At 35.4% G+C, this 8,000-nt stretch overlaps 1 long non-coding RNA gene across 1 annotated transcript; it reads left to right on the top strand.

Annotated features, from left to right (window-relative positions):
• Positions 1 to 3,661: 3,661 nt before the first annotated feature.
• On the top strand, positions 3,662 to 6,505 carry LOC110719093. The gene is made up of 2 exons (XR_002511030.1): positions 3,662 to 3,975; positions 6,057 to 6,505. It is a non-coding gene; the product is annotated as an uncharacterized LOC110719093 (long non-coding RNA).
• The last annotated feature ends 1,495 nt before the right edge of the window (positions 6,506 to 8,000 follow it).

The following is an 8,000-nucleotide window of genomic DNA, read 5'->3' as shown; positions in this document are numbered from 1 at the left end:
TTATCACCCCTGCCACTTGATTCTAAGGCATTCTTTAAGTGATACAGGAAGAGCTTCTAGATGTCAGCATCTTCAACTCCTACTATTGCCCATGCTACAAGAAATATCTCATTATTTCCATCAAGAGCTACCGCAGACAATAAGAACCCACCATAGTTTCCCTTAAGATGAGCTCCATCCACTCCAATTAAGCTTTTGCATCCAGCACTGAACCCATTTATTGAAGCCTTAAATGTAATGAATATGCTACTGGACACCACGGGCCTGTCAGGACCTACATTCTTCCATGCACATGGTGCTAATGAATTAGGATTTAGCTGCTTGATAACATCACTATACCTAGGTAATTCCTTGTAATTAAGAGACATCATGGCCACCGTGAATTTTAAATAAGGCCTTTGTCTAGACCTTGTACAGTGTGCTTTGTGCCATAGTGACTCCATACCTTTTCCAAAGTAACTCATTCAAGGCCTTGGCAGGAACATCATTGCTTGATCTTATATCTTTAAGTAAGACTCTCATAGCCCACTTCACATTAACCATACTATTTCTTGTCTCAAGTCTTGCACATGTATGCTCTGGGTTTTGTATACTTTTAATTGCCCAAGTGCACTCATCTGGAAGAACAGATGCATGTAATCTCTAGCCACAGTTCACATCAAAGCATCTATAACAATACCTCTTGTTGCTAGCCCACTCAACATCTACTGCAAATCCACACTTGATGCAGTAATCCCTCACAACATCCATGCGATGTTACTTGTCCATGAACAACTACCATGGCTTGAGAACTATTTTCCTAAAGACCTCATCCTTATACACCTCTCCATTGTTATATAAATTTGTTATATAGTTGTCCTATTCATTCTCACACTAAAAAATTTCATCCTCAAAAGGATCATAACTGTCTTCAATCATTGGCCCATACTCATCCTTAGGCAACTCATCTTCATCATCTAAATTGACATTTTGTGACTCATCACTCATGTCTTCATCAGATATTCTAGGAGGACTATAACCATCATCTTCAATGTCACCCTCATCACTAACTAAAGCCAGACTGGTATTATCATTGTCTTCACCTAAGCTAACAACAACATTCCTTCTCCTATTCTAATCCCCAGTTTGTTAACTATCCCGCCTACTTTTACTTGTGCTAATCACAATCCCTTTTCTCTTAGCAGTTGTTCTAGGCACTCTCTTTTGAAAAAAGGCCGACACTCTTGATGAATTAGATGATTGATTCTCACCTGAGTTACCCCTAAGTCCAAACTGACCAATGTTTTGCAAAGGAGGTATCATAGACTGTGTAGATGGTTGGGCTTGGGTATTTTGTGTGATGATATCATGGGGCAGTTGGTAATGATTTTCATTTGGGTCAGCAGTTTGGTCATCTTCATGAGGTCGATTTTGTTGGTAAGTTGGCCATGGTGTTAGGGAAATGTTGAATCAATTCTCCAAGGCATTCCTTCTTCCCCTCCCTTTGTCAGAAGATCTACCTCTCCCTCTCCCTCTACTCCTACCTCTGCCTCTCCCTCTCTCAAATTCTCTCCCTCATTCATTCCCTTTCCCCCTCCCTCTACCCTTAGGTTGAGGGTTTTCTTCCATCTTAGCTTCTAACTAAGCCCATGTTTCATCTGGATCATAATTTAAAACCTTAGGTCCACTCACTTTGTTTGACTATCCTAGAGCCTTCACATGTCTATCAAAGTCAGCCTTGCTAACTACTACAACTTCTACATTCTCAGGCTGCTTATTCTTCCTAGGTGTGAGTTTTTTGGTATTTCTATTTGATGGTTCAACTATTACCTTAGCTACTGGTTCATCTACTAGGTTAGCTTCAGGTTCAAGAACTAGATTAGCTACTGTTTTAGCTACATGTTGCTTTCCCTTTCCACTCCTTAATGATCTTGCAGCTGCAACATCCTTACTGTCTTTAAGACCATCCCCAACCCATATGTATATCTCAAATTTTTTCAGGCAAATTACCAAACATCTTCATCAAATCAGCATCACTTAGAAGAGCTACATGCTTCATTTTATACACATATTGAAAAGTGGGGTTTTTTGGTGTTTCAATATTATTCTCCTTAACTTTTTCCCAGTACTCTACAATAAGGTCTATCAAGTTAACTTTATCAACATCATCAACCAAAATAGACACATCAACACCCCTATACTGAAATTGTAGCACAATTTTATCAACCATTCTGCATCAATCAAACTAAACAACATCTAACAAATAATTGTATAAGAATCTGCCCTAAATTGCATACCAATCCAACAATAAACAACAAATTACCACATAATCAAAACCCTAAACAAATAAAAAAGTGAACTTTAACAATTAACATAATCAATCAAACAAATATAACCAATACCATCAACCACATTTCATATCCAACTCCATTAACCAAAAAATAGAGCATATCAAAACCTTGTATGCAAAAAAACACATACCCGCCTTCAATTTAGTCTAAATGGTGGTATTTTCCCAAGAAGTTCGAACTTTGATGTAGACCGTCTTACCTAAAAACGAATTCTACAACCCGTAATTTTTTTGGAACACGAAACCCTCACACTGTCTTCAATTTTCACTCAGAATGTGTTTAATCACCACTACAAACTACAAATAGTAACCCAGATCAATTGTTTGAAAGAGCCCTAGTTTTTTAAGGAAAAAAATCGAATTACAACTTTAAGAGAAGTTGAGCAATCATTTATGTCGAATGCCGAACAATGAAGATGAAGAAGCCTGAGCGTATAAAGTCAAGGAAATGATTTGACATTTGTGGTAGGGGGAAATTAAATGGGGGTATTTTAGGCATCACAGCTTTTTTAACTTAGAATGGTTAACCACGGTTAAGAAATGCCTAATTACCTTGCTTAATGTTACCAATGACTAAACTTTTTAAAATATAGTTCACCAAGAATAATAATTTTTTTGCTTTGTACATCTGAGAATTTTTATTATTAGAGGTCTACCAAAGATAATTTCCCAAAAATAAATTATAAGAAAAATTAAATAAAAACATAACAAGCCCTCTTTTTCTAGCTTCTTTTTTGAAAGATCCTTTCTCACAAAATGGGAATAAAATGTTCATTCAGAAAAATTATCCAAGAATTTTAGTTAATATAGTTGTTGAATGAGTTACTCCTTACCTTTTTTTTTTTTAAAGCGGACTGTTTTGATTTTTTGCACTATTGTTCTAATTCACTTTGGCTCATTTTAGTCATTTACACATAAGAAAAAAATATATAATCTTTTTGGTACTTGTTGGAATCAACTTAATTAATGAAAAAAATATTAATACTCCCTCCGTGTTTTAATAAGTGTTACAATTTCTTTTTTGGGCAAAAAACTATATTAAAATAATATATATCTCTCCTCTCATAGTCCCCACCAAAACCCACTACTATTTTTTATTATATATTTTCTCACATCCATTATTTCTCAATAAAATATTAATCTCACTATCTTTCGTTTAAAATTTTTTAATACTTCAAATACCCAACTTACCTCTTATATTATTTAAGTTAATTAAATTTCCTAAAACTATGTGCCAGGTAAACTATAATACTTATTAAAACATGGAGGGAGTATTCAATACTATAATTTTTATTTATCACTATAGGAATCGATAATACTTGGATTATTGATCAAAGTTACGCATTGGCATACTTGCACGTGATCAACATTTCCTTGAAAATAAGTGGAAGGAGTATAAACTACTGCGTATTAGATACCATAAACTTATCTAAATAATTACTCAATTGTGGCGTCACCTTTGATCATCCTTTGTCTGCTGTAATATGGAAGGAGTATAAAATATTACATATTGTAAACCTAAGCTATCTAAATAAATACTCAATTGCGCTGTCAACTTTGATTATATCTTGTTTACTATGCGGATGACTGTCTTCTATTCTGTAAAACTACTACTATGTTCCTCGTAAAGTTTGCTTCTCTCTCAGGTCAGCTTATTAACTTCCATATATCTTCTATTGTTATCTTTAAATATGTTTCAAATCGTAATAAAGCTAATTTGGCTTTTTTTTTTTTTTAAATTTTGCAAAAAACCACATTTTTATAAATAGTTTTCTGCAAGAAAACACCTTTTTTTTTTCCAATGACACACCTTACTCAAATATTTTTTTTGGAATGCCACACCTTTGGCCGGAAAAGAGGGTTTGACCCTGTTTATAGGCTTTGACTCGACCACGTCCGAGGCACATGACCTCTTAAACCACTCTTCAACTATGCCACCCACCAAAACGACACCAAATAGAGTGGTTTCGGTGTGGTGGGGTGGGTAAGGCGGTTTTGATGGGTGGTTAAGTCGGTTTCGGTGTCGTTCTGGTGGTTGGCGTAGTTGGAGAATGGTTTTAAGAGATCACATGCCTCGCACGTGGTCTGGTTAACGCCGAAAATTGGGTCAAACCCTCTTTTTCGGCTAAAGGTGTCTCATTGCAAAAAAAAAAATAATAAATAAAAAATAAAATTTATGAAGGTGTGTCATTATAAAAAAAAACAAAAAGAAAAAAAAAAGTGTCATTGCAAAAAAAATTAAAAATAAAAAAAATAATTAGAAAGTGGTTTCTTATAAAAAAAATTCTTATAAAAAGTTGGTTTTTCGCAAAATTTCCCTTTTTTTTAATATGACTCCCAAGTCCAATCTTCGTCAATATTTAGGGGTTTTTTTTAATTTTTAATTTCTCGCATTTTAGTTTCTACCATCTTATCTCAAAAGTTGATCAAAAATTAAATTCTCGGTCTTCCAACCTCTTATACTATGACTATAGCTCGATCCCCTTCTTGTTTCTTTTACGTCTTCTTTGGGTAAAATTAACTGAATATTTTACTCCAAGCCAATGATTGCTTCGAATAATATTTGTCAACCAAAGAATCAAGGTGGCTTAGGTTTACATAAAACAGATGCTATATTATTTATGCCTTTTCAACTAACTTAGGATGTAAAATCATGACTCACCCTCTAATTTATGGGTTCAATAAATTACGCCGAAAAAACCTTCGTAGCTCCTACATTCAAAATTATCAATCTCAGTTTATGCATTCTTTGATTTGAAAAAACGATTCCAAATTCGTCCTTTATTGATTAAGAACCTCCAATAGATTGGTAAAGGTTCTTCTATTCTTTTGTACGTTGATATTTGGTATGCTAATACTAATATCATTTCCCTTTTAAATTTGGACCCAGATCATAATCCTAATAGGAAAAATTGGTAAAAATAATCTCAATTTTTTTCGTTTGCTCAAAAAGATCCCAACTTTGGCTTATTTTTAAATATAGAACTTTAGGGGTTATTCTCTCAAAATGGACCCAACCGGTCTCCTAATTTTCTATATCAAGTCAAAGAACACGTGGCACTACATGATTGGTTGAAATTATTTAAAAAAAAAATTCAAAAAACCCAAGCCCACACCCATAACAATCCTCCTGCAACCACCCAATATCTCCTGCCAAAGCTGTCGAGCTTCCCTTACGCTAGCGCCATCTCCCTGACCTTCCCCACACCCCCCCTCACACCGGTTCTTCCCTCCTCTTTCCCCTAAATCATTAACCTCCACCGCATAAAAATACTTGAAACAATTAAAAAAAAACCCTGCCGAAATTGTGGTTTGATGTGTGGTTGCGATTGTTTCCGTTTGGCGGTGTGATTGATTGTTATTGTTGGCGATTGTGGCGGTGGAGTTACTGTAGTAAGATGATGGGGCTGTTGGGTTGTTTTGTTGCGGTTGCCGTGATGAGCGTCATTTATGGCGCTCAATAGAGTAGTTTTCGATTCCTTTTTCTATATTTTCTCGTTTTATTTTCTAATAATCTTTCTAGTTTTCTTTTATTTTCCGTCTTTATAGCTCACTTTGGTTTTTTGTTCACTTTTATGAGTTTTTCATGATTTTTGTTCTTATTTAGTTATTTTAGTTTAATTTCAATTCTTTTCGCTTCCTCTCTTACTTTTACTTGAATTCTTGCAAGTAATGTTTTGAAATCTTGTTTACCGCTCTCTTACAAATGTTTTCTCATTCATTTTAGGTCTGGAGTGCGCAAATATTTAAAGAATAAAAGGCTTCCCTCCTTGCGGGCATCACCTCGAGAGCACCAACGATGAGGATGCATGAGAGTGTAAGGATCTATGAGCGAGCAAGGGAAGCCAAGCACCACTAGTACCACAGCAGGGATGCGTGCGCGTAGGCCCCTATGTGCATGCACGCAGATCCTGTTTTGCATGCGCATGGGGGCTGGTGCGTGCGCACGGGCTGCTCCATCTCCCTTTGGTCGATTTATTATAAATAGCCTTGACTTTTCCTGTTTTAGGGGTTGGTGATTTTATATGTACTTGAGACTTATTTCCAGAATTAGAAGAGAGAGAAACTTGAGATTACTTGTTTTTTTTTTACACTTCAATTTCATCTTTGATTTCATCTTTGATCTTGGATTTCATCTTCAATGAATGAAAGTTTGTGACATTTTCTTCCTTTGAATTTACTTCTGCTTTCTATTTCCTTTAATCCTTGAATGTTTGATTTGATTTTTTATCTTTGGTTGAGAATTTGTTGAATGTTTGATTTCCTCTTTGATTAAGCTTAAAATGATGATGTTTGTGATTCAATTTGCTTTGTTTTTCAATTCCACCATGATTAGTGTGTAGATTAGTAGCTAGAGAGAATGGGAAGCATGATTGGTTGTTGATTATTGCTAGTTGATGATTCTTTGTTGATTGAATTGTTGCAATTAAATTGGTTGACATAGTTGTGCATGTGATTAATTAGACTTGGAGTGATCAATCTATAAGATTAATCTAGATTGCATAGAAATTTCATTGACATGAACCCTTGAATTTGGGAATTGCTTTAATTGGTTGAATTTGATTGTGATTCTCCTTGATTTGAGATATGAACCCTAGCTTGGCTTATAGGAGATAGCTTTTGGATTCTATTAATTGCAACTATTGTTTGTCATTTGCAATGTTTGAATCAATCGAGTCATCCATTGATTAGCATAATCATTAAGCTTGCATAAGGAACCTATTTCCCTAGTGTTTAGAATACTAAATTTCTTTGACTTGTTTAGCTATTTGATACATTAGTTATAATTCAATTCATCTTACAATCTTTGAAGTAGCTTGACCCTAGGCTATAAATTTCACCTACTCATTCCTTTAGGTTCAACCGTTGACTTACCTTATACTCGTATTAGGTTTTTTAAGTGATTATAAATTTGTTTGGCTCTAGGGGAGATTAGAAAACGACCTACATTTTCCCTACGTCATGACGCTGTAACTGAGGGGCGAGACAAGGCAGTTGTGTAGCAAGTTAATCACTGGAGATTTAGGCGTTGGAAAAGGGTGGTGTTTGTAGTGGGGAGGGGGTTGGGAATGGGCCTGTGCGAGAGGGGGAGGGGGTCTTGCTTGGCCGGTGGGAGAAGAGTCGCTAGTGGCTGGCGGAGGGGTTGGCATGGGTTGGGGCTAGGTTTTCTTTATTTTTATTTTTTTTTACATTTTTTATTTATTTTCAATAATTTACGTGGTGACATGTGTCACTTAAACTAAAAAAAATATCTCATTAACAGGTTACCGGTCACTTGGGTCCATTGTTTTAGCGAACGGGCAAAAGTTGGGAGTATTTTTACCTATTTTTCCTTCCTAATATTGATATCATTGGTGATATGTTTATCCTCGAAACTAATACTCAAAATGCTCCCCTTTTACTTTCAGTCCTCCCTCATGACCTAGTAAAAATTATATCAGGAATCCCCTTTCTTTATTCCCATAATGAACCCTGTTATGGTATGTCTAAGGATGGTCAATTTAGTGTTACATCAACCACTTGGATGGCGCACAATTTTGTTTTGTCTTCTTCTAGGTGGGAAAGCCGCTAAATAAGGAACTTCGACATTATTCCACCCAAAAATAGAATCATTTTATGGCAAATCCTTCTGAATAGTCTCCCTACTAGAAAAACTTTTGTCTAATCTCTT

This window comes from Chenopodium quinoa, unplaced genomic scaffold (genome assembly GCF_001683475.1).
Source record: "Chenopodium quinoa cultivar QQ74 unplaced genomic scaffold, ASM168347v1, whole genome shotgun sequence".
In the NCBI taxonomy this organism is placed as follows: domain Eukaryota; kingdom Viridiplantae; phylum Streptophyta; class Magnoliopsida; order Caryophyllales; family Amaranthaceae; genus Chenopodium; species Chenopodium quinoa.
Note: the sequence above shows the minus strand (reverse complement) of the source record. Positions and strands in the feature narration are given on the sequence as shown.